Genomic DNA, 27971 nt, shown 5'->3' on the forward strand with positions numbered 1-27971 from the left:
GCTCTTCCCATTGCAGCCCTTCTCGCTTACAGTCCCTCCTAAAGCACATGTCCGGGCCGATGAATATCATAATTCTAGAAGATGGATTTCATCTTTGTGTTGGACTGTCTGCTCTCTTTGTTGCTGCCAACTCATTTACACCGAGCACCTGACCTCTTCCACTTAAAACTGGGTAAGTCTTCATTTTAATGAAGTTTAAACCAGTTCTCGGCTGCATTACTGATTCAAACTATTCCCCCCAGAGCATATTCCTAAACTGCATCTGTAATATGCTTAGAGTGCTAGATCTCATAAGCACGCCAGCGACGGAGTATGAATGCTTCAAAGGACAGTGTCCTCGAGGCAAAAGTAAGTAGTCCTTAATTTCCTTTATTCAAGTCACTAGGTATGTTATCTGGGATAAGCCACTTAACATCTCTGAATCTTAATTTCCACTTCTCAGGTAAGATTTGAATGCATAATCTTTATGTTACTGTTCCGTGTTATCATGACACTCAAAAGAGAAAAACTCATGCCCATTTTGGTTTGTAAATGATAAGTCCTCACAAAGGTTTTCTTCTGAAAGGAAGATTGTCTCTATTCCCTGTGCCTATAAGGCCATCTATAGATGTCGGCTGGAATACTGGGAGTTAGCAAGACGTTAACTCATTCCTGACTCTTAAATATTTAAGAGAAACCTTCAATAGTAAGTTGAAATATTTTTAAACATCCAAATGATATCATCACTTTCAACACTGGAAAGTAAAACCAAGGCAATCTGGGCTGTCTCATTGCTGGCATCTTTTTAGACTCTGTTCTCTGGGGCAATGGCATCATCTAATCCATCCAGCCCGCATCAGCCTGTTTATCCTATATTCAGCAAAGGCAGAATGATTTATTATTTAACTGGCTAAACCTCTGCAGGCAAAAGGAAAATAAATTTCACTTTAGTTATAGTATACCGTTGGGATGATTCATTGACTAAACTACATATCAGATCTTCAAGTGACACAGATATAAATTACCCAATTTGTGTTACAGAACACTGCCCCTTGGTTCTGTGGCATTTGACAACTTGGCTGTTCTTTCCCAGAGAGTTGCTATTTTTAATTATCCCAGAGTGGTCAATTTCCTCCATATTTAAGTTAAAAAAACAATGATGAATCTTCAGCTGTTTCAACACATATGCTCCACCAGAACACTTTTAAGCTCATCACAGCCCACAGGCTCAGAAATACCGGACACTTGTGTGTATTTTTCCACCCCATCCAAGTAGGAACTTAATGACACTGCTAGCTGAGATTAATCTACCAAGTAAAATAGAGAGGAAAACTGGATTGTGGAGCAAATTAGAGTGTGATTCGGCTTTCAAGGTAACCATTTGCCTAGACTTTTATACTAATAAGAGCTTCACATAAAAAAAAAAAAAACAACTTTATTTGAGATCATATTCCAGATGAAATTGTTGTCAGCAGAGTCACAGAACCTACAACAGTTCCCAGGAAACTGAAAATGGGGAACCAGCGTCCCTCTAAGTGCACATTTGCTTCCTTGGCCCTGTGTGCAACTGCAGTAGCCTCTCTGTGATCTACCGCTCCTCTCCCGACTTCAGACACTTCTCTGCGAGAACCATCCGCCACTGCCAGGACGGCTTCCTATGTGAGCCTCTCTTCTTTGTAATGAGAGCTCCTTAGAGTAAGCTTACTATGCCACTAGTAAGACGAGATTTCAAGGGAAGAATGTTTTCTACCAAGTCTATAAAAGAATCTACCTGCTCTAGGATGCTAGGTTCTTGCCAGGACTTGAAACTCACATGTAATTATAAAATATATCCCAAAGTGCCTCAAAATGTGGGATCTGAAAAAAAAAATGTGACTCTCATGTTGTCATTCCACAAAAGATAAAATCCAGTTATTATAAGTCTCCAAGCGAGCCAGAAACCAGCCATGCATGTGTGAACAAGTAATTAGCATGTCTACTGATGGCTAGAGCCAAGGTTATTTATATTAAAATATGCTGGAAAAGATTCAGGATGCTGTATTCCTCTAGTTCTGCCATAGAAAAAGAAAATGGCTGGCCCTGGACAGCGGTCCTCAGACTGTTACTGCAATGTTCTTGCAGGGGCAGGCTGGGAGAAGCAGTGGGGACATCATCTTGCTGGACAGTCTCTTTTGGAGCCACTTGACTCACATGACCTTCTGGACAAGTGCTCTATACCCCATACCTGTATTCAATGCAACACAGTGGCAGATAAGGTCCTGGACGGTAAATTACGGTAAATAGCCTGATAAACATTAGTGTTGGTTGTAGGACTCAGATAGAAACTCCAAGCAGCTGTTACATAATGAGCGGAGTTTGCAGTTATCTGTATATTGTGGAGACCAGCCCTACTCGCACTTGGGCAGATCCCACGAAGAGCCAGGTTTGATCTCAGTCTAGGTGTGCTCTTTCCAGCTTCCACCCAATGAGATGATGGAAAAGACTCCAACACCCAGAACGTGTAACTAAGAGATTCTGGTAAAGAAAGTAGATTTTAGTTCTTCCCAAAGCTAACTTTCCTCCCTATGAAGAAAGACAAAGGGATGAAGTCCACCAGGATAAAATAGCACATTGTGGTGGTTTTGTCCCTAAGTCAAAAGCTGGCCTCCAAGTCTAGGAGAACATAAGACTCAGATCCTTAGCATAATTCCTTCAATGTCCTGAAACTCTCACTTAAGTCTAAATGATCGCTTTCTGTGAAGCAATCGCATTTAAACAAGCTAAACAATAAAACAAATAGGCCAAGATGGGTTAATATGGTCCCTGAAGGGCTCTATGCATTGCTTCATGTTTTGGAACTACAGTCTTTGTAAATAAAAACACTAACTGATAAAGGATTTAGCCACCAGCACCAGAAGATCCTTAGGTCCCTGTAGCATGCAATAAATATTCCAACCTTTAGATAAAACAATGCATTTTTTTAACCTAACACACTATTCATAGTACATTCGTATCATTTTTAAAAAACTCCACATAATCTCATGGTATCAGCACTAATTTTTAATCTAGAAATAATTTTTAATGCTATGATAAATAGTGAGATATTGTTTTTCATTGTTTTCTACATTTTTTTAATTTATGGTAAAGAAAAGAAAACCAAACATAATTAAATGAGAATCCTGCTTATACAACAGTAAAAGAATTGAAGCTCTTTAAACATATTTCATTAAATTAAGATTGGAAACAGGACAGGAGGGAGTTCATATAAGCTAAATTAATAAAAACTGCTTCTTCAAATTCCCACTGACATTTACTTTCTTGTTTTCCATCTAACAACATTAATATGCAGGAACATAACAGGAAAATAACTTTCCTTCCCAATGCACTGATAAGTCCCACAAAAAAAAAAAAAGTCTATTTGGTGGATCACAGTTTTAAATCTTGGTCATGAAAACATGATTTCAATAAAATATCTTTAGGGGAAAACTGTACTGAGGCAAGAGACACCGTAGTTACCATCAAGCTTAAAGAACTGAGTTTGATCCCTGGGCCCCCCATGGTGGAAGGAGAGAATTGACTCATGCAAGTTGTCCTCTGACCTCCACACATGTGTCATGCATGATACATGCATGCCTTCCCCCACACACATAAATAGATAACTGCAATGAAGCTTTTCTAAGAAACAACAGGAAAAATAACAAGAAGTGTTATTGATGTAGGACGATTTGTAGGTTCCTAGCTTCAATGAGAAGTAAACATAAGTACCACTGCGTGGATTATGGGATACAAGGGTGGTAGCATCAAAGAGAAAGTATTTACTGTGGGCTAGTTTGGATTTTAGATGACTGTGGATGGCCTACACAAACATTTCCAAAGGAAAGATAGCTCCGGGAGCTGGTAGTCAAATAAGCTTTGGAGCTGGGAGTTACAGCTGAAAAGATTAAATGCCATACACTAATAACATTGAAATATGAGCTAAGCCCATAGGGTCATTCAAATTTAGAAGCTGAATAAAGAAAGAGATGTAAAATGATGATGATGAGGAGGATGGGAAGGAGGAGGAAACAGAGGAAGAATAACAAGATGAGGGGGGAGGAAGAAAACAGATGTAAGAGCTCTCACAGAGGCCACAGCAGAGAGGGCTGTAAATTCAGACCTATGATAGTTCCCTGGACTCTGCAGATAACACGTTCCTGTGAACTTTAACAAGAAAAGATTTTTATGCTCCATTCAGAATATTGAAGACCAAACTGCAGCCATGAGAACTGCTGAGACTGAGAACTGGGGAGAGAAAAGCAGTCATCCAGCATCCAGTCTTGTTGTGGGGCCAGGGGCCAGGACGCAGCAGTGCAATACGGAAGGTTAGACTGGCCCCAAATGAGGCTAGAGCAACAGGCAGAAACAGAGCAGAGCAGAGACTGGTTTGTTTGTTTGTTTCCACTCTGGTTATCATCCAGTGGAATTCAGTTCTCAAGCACACGTTTTCCCTCATCCACCCAACTACACATAAACGTTTGGCAAACAGTCAAGAAAAACCTTAGTTCTCTCATACGATGCCTAACTTTACACAACACTGCAAAGGTGAGGGAAGCGAGCACGGTCATACCCACCCTGTTGCCTTCACATTCCAGCCAAAGGGAGGTTGCAGCCCTAGATTACACCGCGACTTCCACGTTAAAACTCCCAGAGTTATTTTTCCATTCAAACTCTAATCGCTTAAGGCAGAGTTGTGTGTGGCTGACACATGGGTCACTGCTAACAGCCATGCGCAGTGGCAATAAGCCCCGGTTACTCACCAGTGTCAGGAAGCTAGAGTTTGGCTCAGGGTCCATGAACCATGAGCTTCCCCCGATGGCTCTCTTCCATCCAAATTAAGTTCTATGGCCAGGTTGAGGCCCACATTTCATTATTAAATAACATCCATTTCATGAAATCCACTGACCACCCAGAAACATCTCAAGAAACAGGGATGAACCCGAAATAAAATACAGAGCTCAGTCAATGAGGTGCTTTCTGCAAACTAAAATACTTGGAGCTGGTGACTGAGGTTTGCGCTTAGTCTCTTGAATGATTCTTCTCTTTTGAAAGGAACCCCACTTTGTCTCAGAGACAAAGCTGAGGAGATGGTGTACAGCAAGTCCATTCCAGCATAGTTTCTTGGGACTTTATTTGTTAAGAAGAACAAGCATCCCTCATGCTACCCTGAAGTCATTGAGAGAGGACACGCAGAGTGGTTAACTCAGGCTCTTCTTTGGTGTGCTTCTATCTAGGGGTGACTCCCCTGCAAAGATGACTCCTATCCTGTGTACCTTGTGTTATCTAAAATCTGATCTTTATTTTCACCAAGTTCCCTCTGTGTCTACAATGTGCTAAGTGCTATGCAGTGGTTTGTCCTCTAAAAAACAAAAAAAAAAAAAAAAAAAAGAAGACATTTTTTTTTAATGTCCCCTAAGATGACTGGAATGGCAAAATCAGTTACATGCCATCATTTCCATGTTTGAGACATGAGGTTTCTTTGTTGTCTCCTAGATCATGCTTTTCACAGATGCGGAAAGATAATGGTTGAAATGTTTAACAACAACAAAAATAGAAAGAAAACAAAAAAACAAGATAAGGGAATTGTAATGACAAAACTAAGGAAGGCCAAAATAACTGCTGAGCAACAAGTTAAAGAATGGTGCACTACGATCTACATCTGGAATACATAATTTATTAAATATTTGAATACTCTTTGAACACTTAATCACTGACACAGGGGAAGCAAAGCAGTATCCTTGAACCTTCTCTAGAGCCCCTCATTTCTCTAACATATTTGAAAAACAAAATTAGTAAGATCAGCCAAAAGTCACCAAATTTTCATTTGCCCAGCAGTTCTCACACATTGAACAAACATCTGTCACCCTTGTTGGGATTTAAAAATTATTTTTTACTAAGAAAATTAAATTGTATAGACATGAGGGGACAGGGCTAGAGGAAACCAGGCAAATAATGGCTTTAGAAACTCCCAGTCTCCAGACATCAGTTTATTCCATTTTCCATCGATCCCTGGCATTTCTGTCTCTCCTCAGCATCAGGACACAAAGCCTGCAGTTGTTTACTGGGAAACCTCCCTGAGCTACTGCTCTTCTATTCTCAGTTCAATTTCCCGTCAAGTCGACACGCGCTCCTCTAACTGCCTTCCAAGGGCTTGCTTCTCTCATCAGTCTTACTGCTCTCCTCTGGCATCCCTCACTCTACCTACAACTGTCAAGGGCATTTCCACGCCACATTAGACAACATGACCTTTTCAGTGATCCAGCTGCTGAAACACCAGCATGAACAAAAGCAGGGAGATGCCACGAAAGGTCATCTGACAATTCTTCAGCATCCTCTGGGGAAGGGTTTGTGGCTATCAGTCCTGCTCCTCCAGGATGGAGAGACGTCTGCCTCACGCTCAAACACACTGCATTCAAAATTTATCAGAAGCCCATGTGACTCCTAAGCAGAGATGCCAAGAACCCAGTGGGCTTGGAAACTGAGATACGATTTTCCCCTTCCCCAAGAGACCCCTGCGCAGCAGGACACAGGAATCCTGGCTGACCTTGATTGTTTCTCTTGTGCGGATTAACTGGAGGCTAGCTTTATAAAAAATAGGATGTTGTGTTTCCTTCCAAGTCCACAGTGGTGAACGTGTAAATGTCCATCGCTTTGAATCTGTATGTACATTACAAACACATATCGTTCAGTGGATCACTGCAGAGATTAAATGTAACGACACAGTCATTTTCTAGGCATAAACGCAAGCATGGTGCTTGATTAGGGCCTTCATCAGAAATCTATTTAAGTGCTCCTTCAAATATATGCGTAATTTTACTTTTATCATTCTAACTAATGTTGCTTAAAATACTGGATTTGAAATTTTAAATATTAACAAGAACGAAACATTATGAAATAGAACTCATTTCACAAATGTGCCCGACAAGAGTTCCCCTCCCCCATTCTTATGTTCGAAATAGACAAGTCACAAAATAGTCCTTCCTTCATTGTGGACTTTCTATTGTAATTGGAATATTTACCCTCATATATGAGAAAACAATATTGTTTACATTAATGTCAGTTGCTTCTAAATTTAGATATATTCTCCAGTCACTTCATTTTAATATGGTATATTTAACGCTGAAAAGACAATAGCCAGTATGTTTCGGCACAATGTAAATTTTACCATGCGTTATCAGTACCTGTTTCTGAGGCTGAGTCAGAAACAGATATCATAAGAGTAAGTAAATAACTGTAAATTAGATACCTTAAGTAGAAATAAGAAATGTAATCAGCCTTGCTTTAGAGCATAAAGTTTTCATTAATAAAGTACAGCTTGAAGAATGATCTCCAAGAATTTGTGGTTTCCTGTACATTTCATAAGACCAAGAGTCTAGATTATATGTACCACTTATAAATTCCAAGCAACGAATAAAACATGTCACTATTAACCTGTTGCTTAGAGACCAGAGTTGACACTATGTGAGAATAAACATGTATCCCAGCTGTAGCACCGTCCCTCGTCCCCTCCCAATCCCACCCTTGTCCCTCTTCTCCCATGCCCCTTCCCCAGCCCACTGATAGAGGAGGTCCTCCTCCCCTTCCATCTGACCCTAGCCTATCAGGTCTTATCAGGACTGGCTGCATTGTCCTCCTCTGTGGCCTGGTACAGCTGATCCACCCCAACTCAGGGGGAGGTGATCAAAGAGCCAGCCACTGAGTTCATGTCAGAGACAGTTCCTGTTCCCTTTACTATTGGAAGCTGAGCTACCATGAGCTACATCTGAGCAAGGGGTATAGGTTATCTCCATGCATGGTCCTTGGTCTTTACATAGACCCCTGGGCCCAGATTATTTGCTTCTATTGGTCTCCTTGTGGAGCTCCTGTCTCCTCCAGGTATTTCTATATCCCTTCTTTCATAAGATTCCCTGCACTCTGCCCAAAGTTTGGCTATGACTCTCAGCATCTGCTTGGATACCCTGCTGGATAGAGTCTTTCAGACACCCTCTTTGGTAGGCTCCTGTCCTGTTCCCTGTTTTCTCCTGCTTCCAATGTCTATCCCATTTGATTTCTGAGTGAGGATTTAGGAACTTTCCTAGGGTCCTCCTTGTTGTTTAGCTTCTTTAGGAGTATAGATTTTAGTATATTTATCCTATATTATACGACTAATATCCACTTATAAGTGAGTATATGTGTGTCTTTCTGCTCCTGGGATACCTCACTCAGGATGATCTTTTCTACAGACTGAAAAAGGATCTTCACCAACCCTATATCTGACAAAGGGCTAATATCCAGAATATATAAGTAACTCAAAAAGTTAAACACCAGCAAATGAAGTAATCCAATTAAAAAAATGGGTTACAGAGCTAAACAGAGAATTTTCAATAGAGGAATATCAAATGGCAGAGAAACACTTAAAGAAATGCTCAACGTCCTTAGTCATCAGGGAAATGCAAATCAAAACTATCCTGAGATTTCACCTTACACTCATCAGAATGGCTAAGATTAAAAACTCAAGTGACAACACATGCTAAAGAGGATGTGGAGAAAGGGGAACCCTCCTCCACTGCTGGTGGGAGTGCAAACTTGTACAACCACTTTGGAAATCAATCTGGTGCTTTCTCAGACAATTAGGAATAGCGCTTCCTCAAGATCCAGCTATACCACTCCTAGGCATATATCCAAAATATGCTCATGTATACAACAAGGGCATTTGCTCAACTATGTTCATAGCAGCTTTATTCATAATAGCCAGAACCTGGAAACAACCCAGATGTCCCTTAGTGGAAGAATGTAGGCAGAGATTGTGGTACATTTACACAATGGAATACTACTCAGCAATTAAAAAAAAAGGAAATCATGAAATTTGCAGGCAAACTGTGAGAACTAGAAAACAATGACTATTTTAAAACAGAGAATTTACAAGCCCAGCAGAGGTGGTGCACACCTTTAATGCCAGCACTTGGAGGCAGAGGCAGGCCGATTTGTGTAAGTTCTCTATAAGAGCGAGCTCCTGGACAGCCAGGGCAATGCAGAGAAACCCTTTCTCAAAAGACCAACCAACCAACAAACAAATAATCTCCCCCAAAAAACAACAAAAAATCCAAGGAATTTATTTTAAAATATTTTATAACTCTGACTTACGAAAAAGCTATTCCACTTCAGTGACATGCAAACAAAATCTTATTCAAACTTAAGAAATAATGGAACAACCTGAATTCATCTTTCTCAAAGAAATCTAATTTAGTCTAATTAATAGGTGCGTAGTATCTTTAAATAGACCAGTTTTTATAAAGTCTTTCAATGCAATGTTTCTAACTTATTAAATCCTTCATTAAAATATGCTAGCTTTCTACAACATAGCTCTCTGAATCATGCAGAAAATAGCATGCCGATTCTCTTGACTCAAATACTTTGTGCAAACATATTTTTATTTTTTTTCTCCTACGATGAAAACAGAATATGTTCATTGGCATTAGTTACTAATGTGATACAAATTCATCGGATCAAACAGTCTAGCTGACCGTCAAGATGGATCTGATTAAAGGTTTCAATTTGACACAAAGCTTCCGGAATGGGTTCAGGCCATCTCACACTTTAATCCTGTTGCATTACCTTTGATTAACTGAACATCAACATCTGCCCATGGGCAGGGAACAGATGGCTCATCACACAGAGTGAACATTCCTGGCCACAGAGACTACTTCCGGGTGAACTCTGCCTTCTCCCTCTCAGCGAAGCCTCCACATTTAAAGGAGAAATAAATCCACTCCCGTTAATGTAGAAAAAGGAAAAAGGAAACCACGTAAAGGTATTTTTTTTTTTAATTTGAGAAAACAAAATTCATAGCTTAAAAATACTGAGCTGGTAGAAGTGACTGAAATAATTAAATCTCTTCTCCCTGGATTTTCCTGAAATTACCTTAATTGGGGAGTTAATGAATTTTACTCAACAGTATTTCTTATTTTTTTGACTTTGGGTCACTAAAATTTATAACTTTCACTCTTCATTTGTCAAAAATAATACAATTCTAGACCTAATTTAAAGAGCCATGTTAAAGAAAAAAGAAAGAGGCATATTACAGTGCCGTGTGATAGAATTCTCAACCGGAAGATCTGTGAGTAAATTCATGTATTAAAACAGCAACAAATGCTTCATAAAGTCAGGTTTATTCCAGGTATGTAAGACTGAACACCATTGGGCAATCCATTAATGTATTTCAATAAAAAAGGTTAAAAGAACAGGAGTAAGTCAAAGAGAAAGTTATGGAATAACTATAACTTCCAGAAGACATTTGCTAAAACACATTGGTTCTCAGCAAAACTCTTAGTAAACTTGAAAAAGATGAAAACCACCTTAACACAATCAAAATAATTTCAGAATTCCGAAGAAAATAACAGCTGGTGAGGAGTTGGACACATTCTCATTCCAGTAAAAAACAAAACAGGCCATGGTTGACTTTGTTGGATCAGAAGTTTGGATGGTTAAACCAACATAGTGGGTGGAACTCGAAAATTAAATGTGAAAATCAGATGGACTAGCACATGGGTTTATGTGCGACACAGAGACAGGAGGATTAGGAGTTCCAGGTCATCTCAGGTCACATGACGATTTTGAGGCCAGCCTGGACTATACAAAATTATCTCTAAGCACGCACACACGTGCGCACACACACACATACACACACACACACACACACACGCACACACACACACGCACACACACACACACACACACACACACACACAAAAGAGAGAGAGAGAATGAGAACTTAATTATGAAATATCCCAAAGGAGGTGATAGATACTTACTGTTAGCAAAGAATAGATTTACTTAGAAAAAGCTCAAAACATCAACTGAAAAAAACAGTAAAAGAAAAGTAACCAATAAAAACCAGTAAAAAGTAAGAGTGACAAAATGCAACATACAGACAAATGAGTACCTGCCTCACAGACCACCCTTTCAGGAGAAGAGGTTGAGAGGAAGTCTTTACAAATCAACACCATAGGCTAAGCATGAGAGGAGTATATGTTACAAAACATGGGAAAAAGTATTTCACATAAAATTTGAAAAGGAAGGACTGAATAAATAAATGTTTACACATATTACCAGAGACATCATAGAAATCATAAAAGGAAAGATTAGGTTTGAACACACATGAAAAAAAACAAAACAAACTTGAAACTAGGACAGGGTGTGCACTGTGGAAAATATTGAAGTTCGTAAATTAGAACTTGGTTACAAGCTAATTTTGAAAAAAGAGAAAAATCTCAAAATTACTGAACTGTTTAAAAATACATTCAAATATAAATTACATGTACATATATACATGTGTATTTGTTCAAAAATATTAAAAATGTGAGATGGAAGGGAAAGAGACATTTCCAAGCATGTTATGCTGAATGTAGACTGATCTAGCTTTTCAAAAAGATAATTTGACAATGTGTTTGAAACTCTACTGACACATGGACTGAAACCCAATAATATCAGGTATGAAGACCTGGTGAAACTTTAAGGAATTACGTGGAAAAATGGGAGCGATAAGTAGCTGAGAGTTCACTGAAACTTAAGATACATACGCATGCCCAGTAAGAACTGGCAAACAAATGATGGCACCTTAACGAAATACTGCTGCGTGCCATTTTACGATGCTTAGCATAGATCTGCAAACCCAAAAATACACACTGTGTGTGCATGTGTGTATCTGTGGGTCCTCATCATTTACTTAAGACAGGTCTTAGGGGATGCATTGTAGTTTATAATGGGGATATCTCTAAGGGGAAGGAAACAAAGTATGGGATGGATATTGTGGACATTATTTTTAAATTAGCATATATTAGCATATTTGTATGAGAAAACATTAAACATATTGCCATATTAAAGATATTTTTTAAATGTTAGTCCTGTAATTACTTCATTAATTATTATAAGGATGAACTTTATAAAGATAATTAATATCTCTAACTTTTATTATTTGAGATTTAATTAAAATTTCAATGCACATAAGAATTTTTTAATTGCACTGAAATTTTAATCAAATACTATTTCTTAAACATGAGTGTCCTTAGAGATGACCAGCATACTAGTAACATACTATGGCAAAATATCTCAAAACTGACAAAACTTTGATTTATAAACTATTTTAGAATCTTCTACATCAGGACTATGGACTACAACTAGCCTGGGTGATAAAAATGCGGAAAGCACAATTGGTATTTATAACATATCTGTACAATTATTTTGGTCAGTATTTAATCAATTAAAACGATTGCATGTTTGTCATTTCTCCTTCAGTCGAGCTCTGTCTGCCCTTGAGCCTCAAAAGCCAATCTAAGTTGATAAACATTCCCAGAAGGGAAGGTTAAACCGACATTTCCTTACTGATTGCTCAAATCAATTTGATTTCTATTAAATGCACTCCACTGATGATGAGACGCCAATCTGTTGTAGTAAATTAGGACTTAACTATATCTCAGAGAAGAATTCCATCTGGACGAGTATTTAATCACCCCACAGCCTAATGATGAACTTTCAGCCCTAAGTCTCAAGTGCAGAGGTCAGCCCCAGCTGCTCTCGCCAGGTGGTTTCATCCTGACCCTTCATAGTCAGGTCTAGATTTGTGCCTGTGTTTCTCTAGAGTCCTTGTGAGCTCCCCCCTCCTGCCCAAGTCTTCAGAAAACACAACCTGGCATATCAGAATCTTTCCTGGTATTCTAACCTACATTCCTTTATTTCTTTAATTTTAGCCACACATCCTCAACTATAATGGTTTCTCATCTGAGTTCATCTCAACACACACATGCATGAGAGCACCCCCCCCCACGCACATGCACAGGCACACACACACACATGCACAATTCTGCCCTTCCCCCTCACTGAAACCACTTTGCGACCAACCGTGCTTCATTCTATATTTACGGCGTGAAGCTGAGGGCACTCAGCTAATGCCACCAATACTCTGCCTGAGTGTCACTTAAAATAGTAAACGTTTTCCTGAATGCTCATCAGGACTGTTGCCTTCGAATTCAAAGGAAAGAATCTTCATATTGCAACGGAGGCCTCAAGGTCCTCAGAGCTGGGGTGCGTACCCTTGGAGACATGTTTCTGTGGAGCTTGAGGCTCCCAGCCCACTGTCTCTAGCCCAAGGAGAAGTTCTCCCTGTGTCTGGACATCTGGGTCACGGGGACTCCCTAGGCGGCAGGCTCTGTGAAGTGACAGTAGCCAAGAAGCTGCTTTACTTTGAGAGGCAAGGGCTACACAGGTGTGCAGGCAAGTCTGGAAACAGGTGACAGCCATCACTCCATTCTGGCTCCTTGCCCTGAAGTCACAGCCCTCAGACCTGGCTGCTCCCTCATAGAACCACCTCATGACAGGAAGGAGTGAAATCTCATTAAGACTCATAGCCTTCCCATGATGCATCTGCCATGACCAAATCAAGGCAGAGATCACTGTCTGTGGCCCTCATCTCTGAGGGGATGTGTCTCCCCAGAATTCGGCTTTGGACTGGCCCCGATCCTGCTCTCCCCCTCTCCCAGAATGCCTCCAAGTCTCCTACCCACCCTCCTGCCTTGGTTTCTCTTCTCCAGCTGAAACTGCAGGCAGTCGGTAGAGGAGGCCTTTGCAGCCACGCTGGGCTGGTGACAGTTCCCACTTGAATAAAGTCTTCAACAGTAGAGTAAAAAAAATAAAAATAAAAGAAGCTGCAGTAAGATTGCCCTCATATCTTATGCACATCAAAGCCAAATTTAGTCACAACACTGTGTCTTCTAGTAATCTTTTGTTGTTGTTTTGTTTTTTTTTTTTAAGACAGAGTTTCTCTGTGTATCCTTGGCTGTCCTGGACTCACTTTGTAGACCAGGCTGGCTTGAACTCACAGTGATTTGCCTGCCTCTACCTTCCTGAGTGCTGGGATTAAAGACATCCACCACTGTGCCCAGCTCTAGGACATATTTTTAGCACTGGTTCACTAAAAAAAATAATAATACTGGCAGGTGGCTTGCTTTCTTGGCACCAATGGGAGGTTACAAAGTTGTATAAAGCCTACAATGTTTTTGCTTGCCCTTCTTAGTGGCTTTTAGATGAGGTGAGCATCACAGCCTCTGTTGGTACAGTAAGCTAAGTTAACTATGACATCCCATTTACTAGAACATCAGTCTGGCATAACACAGCTATTTAAGACCCAAGCAGAGCTGTGGTTTTGGCTTGGTTGGTTCGTTTTTGCTTGGTTGCTACAATAAGGTGTCCATTTTGCTAGAGGCCCATCAGAGTTGCCATTTGTGGATGAAAATGATGAGCAGAACTTGTGAGAAGATAACATTATAATACATTCACTGACGTAGCTAGAAAGAGATTGTCTCTCCAAAGCAGCGTTCATCCATGGAAATAAAGAAAAATCGTCACTTAACAAATTCTTCTCTGGTACTTAATCATAAAAGTATCACAAGGAGCAAGGATTCCAAGCCGTGCTGGGTCAATTAAATTAAACTTGTTTCAAAATAATGTTTCATCTTCCAGATCTCATTTAAATTATCAGTACAAAGAATATTAAAGTCATTTATTTCTGTAGACCTGGGGAATGACAGAGAAATGAAGTACCTAATGAAACCATTTATAATCTATAATCATTTTCCTAAACAGCATTTCCACTAAACACTTAACAATGAAAAAGTACAGTAATTTACAATTAGTGTGGAGCCTGGTCTCTAACGAATCTCTCAGAGAAAGAGACCTGACACCCTCAACACAGTTAAACTCGATTAGCGCGGCTCCCGGGGAAGCGAGGAAAGACGTAAAGTGGGAATCCGTAATGAATTCACTGTATTTACTTAGTTTCACATTTCCGTCCTGAGGTAGTTTCTTAACAATAACGTGTACGAGCCGAGAGATAGTGACAGTTCATCCTGTCCATGAGAGTGACTCTGTCCTTTACCACTTTAAGAACCTACAAGCAAGATCACATCACATTTATACATGAAAGACAGGTATGGAAGGCAGGAGTGGCTCACATTTCTAAGAAATTTTACACCTTTCCAGGGGCTTTTATATTTGTTTCCTTGTGAAATCTCTGTAGGATTTTAAAGATGGCAAAACCCTAGCCATTAGGAAACTAAATGGCGTGCTGAAAGCGTAAAATTCAGTGGCAGAGCGTCGCCAAGTCCACAGAGTCCTGTTCCTGGTGGCATTTTTCTGTAGGCATACTGGGCCCCTGCATTACTTATTCTAGTGTTTTTCATTACGATTCGTGGTGGTAAGGATTGCATATATTCCAGCTGTACTGTACTGTTCCACTATACATGTACACACACATACAGGCATAGACACACACATACATGCACAAACAGAGACACATGCAAACACATACACATATATGCACACACAGAGAAACACACAAAGGCATATATACACATACATGCACACACACACAGGGAGACACTCAAAGACACATATACACATACATGTACACTCACATAGAGAGACACACAGACAGAGACACATACACAGACATACAGACACACACACACATGAATATTTAAGTATATTGGTAAGTTTGGTAAGAAGAAAAGTTAACAAAAGAAATGGGAGACAAACAATGAAGCAATAGGGAGAAACCAGAAGTGAATGTGACAGTTTTTAAAGACAGAGCAGTGTATGTAGAGACACATATATATAAAGGTTGACCATCTTGTGGATGTTTGTTGTTCCAAGAGAGGGAGAGCAGCTGAGATAAAGGCGCAGAGGAAGCAAGGGGTGGGGGAAGAGAAGCGGTCTGGGTTTATGTTGCTTTGAGAACAGAAATTATTCCTCTGCTCTCACAGAAGGTGGGTGAAAAGGAAGCAGGTGATAAACAAGTGGTGGACTTTCCATCTGGGGACACATGTTTAATCTCTCAAGAATACGGTAAAGTCACTTGTTCAGAGCAGAACAGAAGAGAAAAGAAGTCAGGAGCCTGCTGAGTACAAGGCAGGTGGTCCTCGGGGCCTGGTTCAGTCCCACCCACATCCCTCTCAGGTGTTTTTACCTAGGGCATCATCTTTCCCTGACATCAGTGTCTAATCTGGAAATGAAGCTGGGAGAATTTGTCCCTCTGGGTTGGGAGTCAGTGACCTAATCCTTAGTGTTGGCATGCTCAGGCTGATCAACCAAGGCATTTGCTGCCCAGTGAAGCCACTGACACCCATCACGCTCTCATCGGGAGGTAACTGAGAAACACAGGGCAGAGCTATAGACAGCGGAGAGGCTTCTGATGACCTCCTGTTACCCTGGGCTCAGCTCAGTACTCCCAGACTTGGAGATTGAGCCAATAACTTCTGCTCAAGACACTGTGAACTTGATTGGCTACCACATGCATCCTGACATGACCATTTGGTATAATCCTTGTGGCAAGCAAGAGAGAGACTCCATAGAAAACAGTGGCTGGCACGGTGGAGAGTCTGTTCGTCACTGGTTACTGAAAATTCAGAGTAATATAAACATCAAACTTTCCACTAAATAAGTCACATCCTTTAAAATTTTCATCATAAAAAGTAACTCTTAGATATATTAGTAGTTTAATATTGTATATTGTATATTAAACTATTAAATATTGTATATTAAACTATTATGTAACAAACCAAAATAAAAATGCTAATAATATATTCCATTTTCTCAGGCTTGAAGAGATAATTAAATATAAAAATGACAGAATAAAAAGTTGTTTGCTGTTTATCTGCTTAGGCTGGCAAATGACAAAAGATGTCTGTCTTCTTTCCATGTTTGTAAGCATGATAAGGCAGGGGATATTTGTTTCCCATCAAATGAAGAAAGAAAAGACCCCCATAAATTCCATTACATTATTTAAGAGCTACAAACAGACGAAATAATCTCTATTGTTGGTGACACAAATCATTTCCTCTCTTCCCTTCCAGTGCAATAAAGCAAACACTTGAGGGTACTAAATCAGCATCTTCATGAAAGGCCAAATAACAGGACCCTACCATAAATCACAGAAAGGCACATACATATATATAGATAGGGTAGCAAGATGAACCACTAACACATCAAATATTTGGAGAAGAAAGAATACTACTCTGAAAAATATTACAAAAGTATTGTTACCATGATTCAAATGTAAAAGTCATTTCACTGGACTGACATTTATCAAATAACTGAAGTGAAGATGGTAAGAATGAAATTATTAAGATTTCCCTCAAAATCGTTCTTATTCTCTTGGCCTATTCTGAGTTGGGCATGCCTTCAGATGACATAAACTCTCTAGCAAAAGAAGGAGATTTTCTAATGACATTTCCTAGTCTCTCACAAGGTGATAACTACGCCTCTCTAGAAAAGAACACCGACTCAGATGCACAGTGCTCTCTGTATGCTATTCCTGACCCTCCACACGATTGATGTCCTTCTATTCTAGTCTGAGGATGTGCAGCCTGCATATCTTTTGAGACAGGGTCCTTGATCACTGAGCTCAGCTCTGATTTTCCAGACTGGGTAGTCACTGTGCTCCAGAGACCTGTCTCCCGCACCTGCGACTGTAGTCACCTGTTAGGCTTTCAGATGAACAGGACACATCCCACTTCCAGAATATATCCTATGAAAAACTTCACACAACATATTTTAATTATATTCATCCTCTCCCAACTGCCCCCCCCCAGGACCACTCCCTCCTCTCTCTCCCCCTACCTTGCTTTATTTATTTCATCTCAGCATGTACATGTTATCCTCAGTGCTTTTACAAACTCTTTGCTGCCTCTCAATACTTTCTTGCATTTCAAAACTCTTACTGTCTTTCATTTCTATGAGTCTTATTTTCTGAAACTTAAGCCATGTCAGAACCAATCATCCTCCTTCCCTGGCCAAATTATTGACATTCTGGCTAGGACCCTGTGAAAAGAGGCATTAAGAATGGCTCCTAGGGGCTTGCAGATCCTGTATGAACTGCTTTTGGATATCGGTCACATGATGTATCCCTCCAACCACCACTGAAACCCTAGGTTATTGTCTGTGAGATTTTTCAAATCTCCATCATGTTTTTAATTTTCTGGTACTGTATTTTGTTGCTTTTGTGGGGCTCTGTCGGGTCTCAACACATGCAAATCTGTGCCTCTAACGCATACTGCGGGTACTAAGATCTTCCAGCTAGGTTGACTTCAGAGCAGAAAAAATGTTGGAATATCTTCTGTGTATCAGAGAAAGAAGTCCGCTTACCCTGTTCACATTCAACCTCTATTTGAACAATTCAAATTCAACAATTTGGTAATACCAAATTGTTCCAGCAGTGCACTTACCTGAAAATAAATGAATGATGTCTTGTATGCAAAAGGTAGAGTTTCATTTAATTTTTGTTTTAAATTGGTTTAAAAGGGGAAAGTCGAGTCACAGTTAATAACTAATATGATTACAGCACATTTTAATAAGACTGAACTTTCTTGTGAGCTCAGGAAAATAGTTTTACTTCAAATTTCAAGATAAGATGACAAAAAATGTCAAAAATTTAGGAATCAATAGCTATTGATTCATCAACAAAATGAAAGTTACTAAACCGCAAAAAGTAGAATTCTTATGAAATTATCAAGTAAATTAAATACATTTTAATTGTGGCCACTCAGACAACTAGGAATAGCGCTTCCTCAAGATCCAGCCATACCACTCCTAGGCATATATCCAAAAGAGGCTCAAGTACACAAAAAGGACATTTGCTCAAAGATGTTTGTAGCAGCTTTATTTGTAATAGCCAGAAGCTGGAAACAGCCCAGATACCCCTCAACTGAAAAATGGATGCAGAAATTGTGGTACATCTATACAATGGAGTATTACTCAGCAATGAAAAATAAGGAAATCATGAAATTTGCAGGTAAATGGTGGGACCTGGAAAGGATCATCCTGAGTGAGTTGTCCCAGAAGCAAAAAGACACTCACGGTATATACTCACTCATATAAACATACAATATAAAATAAACCCACTAAAATCTGTACATCTAAGCAAACTAAGCAAAAGAGAGGACCCTAACTAAAATGTTCAATCCCCATCCTGAAAGGCAAAGAGGATGGACATCAGAAGAAAACGAAAATAGGAAACAACCTCGGAACCCGCTACAGAGGGCCTCTGAAAGCCAGAAGAAAACAGGAAACAACCTTGAAACCTGCCACAGAGGGCCTCTGAAAGCTTCTGCAGTATAGACTGTCAAAGCAGATGCTGAGCCTGATGGCCAACTGATGGGCAGAGTGAATGGAATTCTATGTAAGAAGTGGGAAATAGTAAGAGCTGGAGAGGACAGGAACTCCACAAGGAGAGCAACAGAACAAGAAAATTTGAACACAGGGAACTTCCCAGAGACTCATACTCCAACCAAGGACTATTCATGGAGATAACCTAGAACCCCTGCACAGACGTAGCCCATGGCAGTTCAGTGTCCAAGTGGGTTACATAGTAATGGGAAGAGGGACTGCCTCTGACATAATCTGATTGGCCTGCTCTTTGATCACTTCCCCCTGAGAGGGGAGCAGCCTTACCAGGCCACAGAAGATGACAATGCAGCCACTTTTGATTAGAACTGATAGACTAAGATCAGAAAGAAGGAGAGGAGGACCTCTCCTATCAGTGGACTTGGGGAGGGGCATGCATGCAGAAAGGGGAGGGAGGGTAGGATCGGGAGGGGAGGAGGGAGGAGCTTATGGGGGATATAAAATGAATAAAGTGTAATTAATAAAAGTTAAATAAAAAATTTTAAAAAAATAAGTAAAATAAAATTAAAACTATATCAAATGGAGAGTAAAACACAAATAATCCACTGTTGTTTGAACTGATATACACAAATTTATTTTGATTTTGGCTTTTTTTTTGAGTTGCAAACTGATATGTTAAACTATTAAACTTAGGGGTACAGTTAAAGAAGAAACTCTGGGCAACAAAAAGAATAAAAATTACAAGCTGCTTATAACTAATATCATTGTTTGAACACAGGGCCCTAAGCCAGCTTACTGGAATGGACATTTTTGCTCTAATTGCTTCTTTAGCAGTGAGTGCTTTGTGTTGACTCCTTATTCAGAGGTTCCACCCTAATCCCCAGACCTGACTGGCCACTGATGTCCCCAGGAGCTGTGACTGTGTATCAGTCATACCACTAGGCCTGGGTAAGTATTTGAACAAAGCTTTGCAGAAATCCCATACCTATGTTCTGTAATCATTCATTTAAGCATTGTGGCCTAGGCACTGAGCAAAGAATGCTATGTGGTGAAACCCAGATCTAAGTCCAAGTCTGACTGCTGAGCTCTTATGTTCATTATCTCCATATAACATAGCATTACATGACCATTGGGTTTTTACACCTAAATTGGCTTTACAGGAGAATAATACATCTTAGATATTTGACTCGCATGAAAACCTAATGGAAAAAAGGACACACTGAGTAACCATTTCGATTCCTCAATGACACCTATACTTCTTTCTGAGACCACAGTTAGAGCTGCGAATATGACATCCGTTAATCGCCTGCATTAGGAGCAGGTGGACATCATTTTTACCCTCAGGTAACATGGGGACATCTCTCAACAGTTACTCTCTCTGTTTGGGAGTTGTTTTCCTCTCTTCTGTATCTGGGCTTTCAGAATCTCAACGAACATGATTCAGGAAAAGCATCAACATTAATCAATGTTATCGTACTCCAACAGCCAAGGAACCTTTGTCTTTTCACAAAGTTATCTTGACTTTTAACAGGTTCACCTTGGATTTTCAAGTTGCATGCAGGTTGGGTTGTTTTACTGGAATTGGCTTTTTGGTGACCACTCACCCACTCTGACGTGTAGCATTGATTCCCTGCTTGGTGTCATTTCTGCCTTTTCTTTCTCAGAGTCCCTCTGCACTGCACTTCATCCATCATAGATTTTATGGTGTTTCCAGACCATCACAGATTCCTCATTGCCCTTCCAACCTTCTGAATCAGCTGGGTAGGACCAAGAAATAAATGATGTTTACAAGCCCTCTTTACGATTTAGAAAGTGACCTTTATTATTGGGACCATTGCTGTTGTGCTGTTAAGACTTCAAGGTGCCATCACCCTTGTCTTATGACACTCCTAATTTCTAAACCCATGAGCATACATGTGTGTATGTATATAAATTTGTGAGAAAACTGAAAATAGAGGAAGAGAGATAAGTACTCCGAGTTGCTAGGAAACTATTCTGAAACTCCCCAAAGGAAAAACGGGATCCAGATGTATCCTGATGCCAACTTCCCACCGTGTCAGTGTGTCTTGTCCTGTGAACTGACCTGACAGCGGCAGCACTGCCAGAATCCTTCCGGAGGCTCCTAAGACAAGGGTGACTTTTGTGTGCCTCGGAGTTCTACAGCACTATCTCCCCGGTCCCAATTGTACATTCTCATTAAAATCTCCAGAGAGTGCTTAGTAAGAGAGTGTCTCCAGATCCTCTCTCTGAAATTGAGTAACGTAGAGGGAAAGATTAGGAAACACACACACACACACACACACACACACACACACACTAGCAAAGCCTAACCTTCTTTCACCTCTAGTCATGTAGTCAGGGACGTCTGAGCACACTGAAAATCAGGATGCCTTAGTTTGTGTAGTTCCCCTGAGATGACAAATACTACATTTCTTTGTGTGCTGCTTACTTCCAAGTCAGAAACACCTATATTGAAATGGCTCTTTTGTCGTTTCAATTCTATTATTAGAACAAAAAGAAGGGTAAGGCTAAGTCCACTGATTGGGGAGGACCTCCTCCCCTTTCATCTGACCCTGTTTTATCAGGTATCTTCAGGACTGGCTGCAAAGTCCTCCTCTGTGGCCTAACAGGACTGCTCCTTCCTTGGGGAGTGGGGAGGTCAAAGAGCCAGCCATTGAGTTCCTGTCAGAAATAGTCCTTGTTCCCCTTACTATGGGAAACCATTTGGTTACTGAGCTACCATGGGCTTCATCCGAGCAGAGGTTCTAGGTCATATCCATACATGGTCCTTGGTGGAGCATTAGTCTCAGAAAAGACCCCTGTGCCCAGATATATTTGGTCCTTGTGGAGCTCCTATCCTTTCCATGTTATACTAACTCCCCCTTCTTTCATATGATTCCCTGGACTTGGAAACGGGCAGGGAGGAGATGAGGGAGGGAGGGTGGGATTGGGAGGAATGAGGGAGCAGGATACAGCTGGGATAGAGTTAATAAAATGTAACTAATAATAAAAATTTTAAAATAAATAAATAAATATGATGTCAGGAAAATGTGAAAAAAAAGACATAAAATAAAAAAATAGAAGGATAAGGCTGTGACAAAATCAGGAAGAGGGTATTGCTGTTGAAAACTGGCAAGCAACTCTGCTTTAGAAAAATTGTTCTAGAGAATTCATACTATTCCAGCGTTGTGGAGACTAGGATAGCCAGCTATGCAGCATTTTTCAAGCATAGAGAAAAGGCCAATATTCACTCAGTCAGGTGAAACTGCCAAGAGGTCTATTTGCATTACAAAGGAGTCCTCCTCACAGAAAGAATTCATCGCAGCAATCTTATATAAACCAGAACTCTATTATAACTAATACTTGGTTTTTAATTCACAAAATTTATCAGAAAGATTGTCATTGTCATTTTTTTTAAGTTAGTTACGTGTTAGCAAGACGAACTTTGAAGTTCTGGTTTGAAGCCCTCCGGGACCTCCTTTTAATCTCCACTTTTATGAGCAATCGGCTTAACGGGGATCTAGAGAATTCAAATTTGTGCTTAATGGCTTTCAGTTGTTCAGTGTGTTCAGTTCAGGGGAAGGGAGCTGTCTTAACCTCACAGTACAACCAATGTCAAGCTAGACGAGGTGAAATATCACATATTCTTTCACTGTGTTGTGGTGTCAGACAAAGTGTATGGGGTAGAAAAGTAAGAATAAAATCAGCTATCGGTTTGAGGGTATTTTTGGTGGGTGTACTGTGTACCCAGGTCAGCACGTGTGTGGGGGAGTAGGCTGATCGGTGTGGGTGTGCATAGAGGTCAGAGGTTGAAGATGTCTTCTCCGTCATTTCTCTGCCTTGCCTGGTGAGTCAAGGATCTTCTCATTAATTCTGTAGCTCTCAATTTCAGCGAAGCTGATTGGCCAAGGAGCTTTGGGATGCACTTGCCTCCATTACCCCTGTCCTTCAGTGTCAGCATTATGGCAAATGTTGTCACACCGGTTTTTATGTAGGTGCTGGGGATGTGAACGGAGGTCTCATGCCTGTACAGCAAACACTGTACCCACCGAGCCATCTCTCCAGCTCCACCCTTGCTCTTAATTACGCATTCATAGACAGGACTGACGCCATCATTGATAAGCCAGGGTTTCTTATGCCCCCACACCACACTTCAGCCACACCGTCTTCATCAGCAGCGCCTCTTAACTCCCTTCTCAGCCTTTGCTTCATCGCTCCTCTGGAGACCTACCCCGGGGGGGGGGGGGGACTGTTCCCGTGTGGGAATGGCTAAAGTCTCTTCAGAGTGAATTTGTTACCCGAGCATCCTCTGGCATTCAAAAAGCTGCATGTGTTGAAAGTTGCTAATTAACAAAGTGCAGGTTCCAGATAAGAATTTCACCTCACAACCGTGATCGGTGGCTTGTGCGAGCAATCACTCCCTTTATGTCTCATTCACTCCACACACTGCATTCAGGATTATAATTACACATGCTCTTCTTCAGGAGCAGATGGAGTTGGAGTTCCACAATGGGACATTTCCATTGCTAATCATTACACTTGGCTGCACTGAATTTGCAGCCCTTACTTTTGCTCACCCCAAAAGTAGGTTGCTAAGAAGGTTTCCATTTAAGCTCCACAGGGTTGCTGAATTATTAAACAATAAACACTTTGTGCAAATAACCACAGTATCAGTTAATTAATCTAAGACAGTTCCATTAATATCCCATTAATATCCCTTGTGTTCAGTTACCTTAACGGTACTTTAGAGGAAGTTGACAGGACAAAGATACTTGTCACCTCAGGAATGAAACCTTAAAAATCAAGAATTCAACTTGATTTTTAAGGCCAAATAGCTGTGCAAGCTGGGCTCGGTGAGTTAATTATTTACAAAGCATTGGTTTGAAATTATTTAAAATATTTGGTACTAAAGTCTTGTGAGATGAGCCGGGAAGGAAAAGGAAGGGCTCCACTAAGATTTCGGGAGCAGGTGTCTGCCTCCTGCCACACCGTCTCCACGGACACACTCAAGCAGGGTGAGCCGGAGGCTCCCACTCACCCACAGCGCTGCGGCAGGCAGCCGAGTGGGAAAACCGTCTGAGCCGGCTGAGCAGCAGAGCCAGCGGCGCTGTTGACCGCTGCAGCACCCAGCAGCTCCCACACAGGCTTCCGTACGTCTGCGCTAAATTTAACAGCCGCAGTGACTTACCACGGAAGCAGCTTCAACACACAGACATGTGCCTTATTCAGAATTACATTTTCCTTCCTGTGGGAAGGACGGCAGGAAGCAAACGGGCTGTACATCAAAGGCCTTATTTCTATGCATTTAAAGTGGAATGGTGGTTTCTGATTTCTTCATGTTTAAGGTAACAGGCGTAAGAAAATATAACTTTTAATTCTTCTTTACTTGTTGGTTTGTTTTCTTTTTGGGTTTTTGAGATATGATGTCCTATAGTCCAGACTGATCTCTATGTAGATGAGGAGGACCTTGAACTCTTGATCCTCCTTTTTCCGTTTCCCAAGCACTGGTTTTGACAAGCATGAACTACCATGTCTGGCTATTTTAAAGGGTCCTAGTGGTATAGCAGACACTTGTGAACAGTGAGCACCCTATCTCCTGTATATGTGGATCCAGGAAAGACAAGCACTGTTCATTACACTGTATGGAGCCAAAGCTTGCTAAGCCAGCCCCGCCCAACACCCTCGGAGACTGGGTACAGTGGGATACAGCTCCACACCCACAGCCCAACACAGCATAATCTCCCCCTGGCTTCCATGTTTCTCTGGAGTCCCTACAACATGAAGACCACCCCACGGCCCCCCACTTCCTCTCCTTTGCCTAGGCTACCTCTGTAGGACACTTAATGAAAATATACTATTCAGAACCTTTCCACATTTCCCCAAAACCCACACACAAATAAACCTGATAGTTTCACTGGGGAACCTAAGCGTGTGTGCCAGGATGGGAGAAGCCGCTGCTTTTTCGCAGCAGCCCCATTTTGTGGTTCCTAAATGTGAAAGCTCCATTTTTCCTAGCTGCCGCTGCACCCATCAGGGGCTCTTCATTCTCCAGAAGCAACGTACACCTTTTTCTCCCAAATGAAAAAAAGTGCCTCACCTAACTGAAGTGAAACAGATGTCTTTCAGACATAGTTCCTCCTACCTCATAATCAATTTTACTGTTACTATATGAAAACTAAGCAGCGGGGTTTCCAGAAAAAAAAATACTTATGGTTCGTGTATTCTAATAAAAGAAATTTGTTAAGTGTGTTTTGTTTTTATTTTTAGAAACTCTGTAGCTACACATGAATCACTCCACAAATTAGAGAGAACTTACTAGAGCACGTTTTCATGCTCAGAGCCACATGTGTTCAAAAGCCAGAGCTTGCTGACGCCTGGAAGTGTCACCGGTTAATGATGGATAAATTCAGACAGGGGTGGAAGAGTGCATTCCAGATCAGGGAACACACTTCCCCAAAGGGGTAACTGCTCAGGTGCTGTTAATTATTGGGGAGGTAGTTATTCTAACATCAGCTGGAGCTCTGGATTTGCAGTGGGCCTGTAGTGATGAAACAGCATATATTCCTGAAGCCTCCAGAGAGATGCACTCGGGCTTCTCTTATGTGAAGTTCTTAGAAATCAAAAAGAAAGGCAAGAAAAGAAAGCCATACCCTGCTCTATTATCTGTTTCTGCATGATATAAGGTATAAGTCACTGTCCTTATTCTTCCTGGCTGTAAGAGGGTAGACACCAAAATAAAATAGAATAAATAATCACGTTTTAATGATTATGTAAACATCTAAAGAACACAGGAGTTTTAAAACAAAGACGTATATTTTGGTGAGTAGACTACATTTTAGATCACTGTGGGGCCCTAAGATGACTACGGGTCTGCTTCCACATGCGATGGCATGCTTTCACATGGGATGGCATGCTTCCACACATGGTAACATGCTTCCACACATGGTAACATGCTTCCACACATGGTAACATGCTTCCACACATGGTAACATGCTTCCACACATGGTAACATGCTTCCACATGTGATGGCATGCTTCCACATGGTATGGCATGCTTCTACACATGGTAACATGCTTCCACACATGGTAGCATGCTTCCACACATGGTAGCATGCTTCCATACATGGTAACATTCTTCCACACATGGTGACATGCTTCCACACACACGGTATCAAAAATATTTTATCATGCTTAATACTGTAGATGATTTACTTCACAATGTTTGAGGTACTTAAAGAAGCTAACCTAGGATTGCATGTTTGATCTTACCTCTGAAAATGTTTCCTTTGGGTTTAATTCTAACATAATATTTTAATGTGTCAAAAACTCCTGCTTTAAAAGGAGCCTTCCTCCTTCATGGAAGAAACCTTGAGAAGGCACATACTGAATTCAGGGTGCAGCTTTTTTTTTTCTGGCTGGCATTATTTTACTAAAAATAAAATTTCTGTGTATAGAACTATAGGAAAACAATTCCAAGCAGGATAGGAAGGTATAGAAAGGGAAGTGACATCAACTGATATCACAAACTACAGACATAACACTGTTAGTACCTTATCATACATCTTTCCAGGGACTTACTTAGGTACACATTCTGTACACAACATTACACATTCTGTACACAACATCTATAAAGTGTCATGATACATGGATGAAATTCCATGGCCATTTCTACCCCATATATTCATGACTTTAACATGAGCATCATTCAAAGTGGATTTTTAAGCCACCACTACAGTATTCATTTATTAAATCATCTTTTCTCACAATTTTTTCAGTGTTTGATATAATTCTGCAGGTGTTTTGGAATCCTCTGAGTCTCACACATATACAACCTTAGTCAAATCTTCAAAATTCTATCTAGTCGTCTGGAGAAGCTCCTCTGGGCTCCCCTGGCTGCGACTGATGGAAGAAATTCCTCATGAATCACTTGAGTTGGTACAGAGGAAGAAGCATAGACATCAAGTTCAGAGAATGTGTTTGTTTCTAGAAATATTTGTATAGAAGTATAGCACATAAACAGAAAAGTAGGTGACATATACAAGTACATTTTCACAAAATATAGCAAATAAACAAAATAGCATTTTTAATCCACCTTTTAATACTGCTTTTCTATCCTCTGTGTGATCTTGGACAAAGCATCCTATTAAGCATGGTGATACAGGCCTTGAAGATGTACTGAGAGAATCAAATAAAACGATGTACACAGGTAAATAAATTCCAATTCCCTCAGTCTTTTCCATAGCAGGATGCTCTCCTGCTCACACCCTAATCAATGCCTCTTTTCCTTATCCTAGTACACAGAGAGCCTGGAACATCCCTTTCCCCAGACTGTTCATAGCGAGACCCTCTCCACTAGAAGGTGAGTACTTCCAAGTGTCTGAGAGGAAGTGCAATCACACTAAGGATCCTAATTTAGAAACACAAAGCCCCATCTCCATTAAGAAAAGTGGATGCTAAGATGATTCACAAGTTTAGTTCTTCGCCGTGCTATGTACTGTTGAAATTACAATGGCAAACTTCCTCAGGTTTTCACCAGGGCACCCACACATGCCAGGTGCAGGCTCAGCCAGCAGCTCAATCGTGTTACATTCTCAAGCATGAAACTCCATTCAAGCTGCCAGAATTAAAGACTGCAGATGCACAGATGGAAATTAGATGTGTGATTTGCCATTGCTGCTAAAGCTATGCAGGTGCAAAATGTGGGACCCAGGGGTTGAGGGAGCATCAGCAACCATCAGAATGTGGTGCCCTGGGGGTCCAGGGAGCATCAGCAACCCTCAGAATGTGGTGCCCTGGGGGTCGAGGGAACATCGGCAACCCTTAGAA

At 40.7% G+C, this 27971-nt stretch overlaps 1 protein-coding gene across 1 annotated transcript in view; it reads right to left on the reverse strand.

Moving 5' to 3' along the window:
• The window catches only part of Plcl1 (phospholipase C like 1 (inactive)), a 317598-nt gene that overhangs the window by 60307 nt on the left and 229320 nt on the right, over positions 1-27971 (reverse strand). The gene's annotated exons all lie outside the window — the stretch shown is intronic.

This window comes from Psammomys obesus, unplaced genomic scaffold (genome assembly GCF_907164565.1).
Source record: "Psammomys obesus unplaced genomic scaffold, mPsaObe1.curated_primary_1811, whole genome shotgun sequence".
In the NCBI taxonomy this organism is placed as follows: Eukaryota; Metazoa; Chordata; class Mammalia; order Rodentia; family Muridae; genus Psammomys; species Psammomys obesus.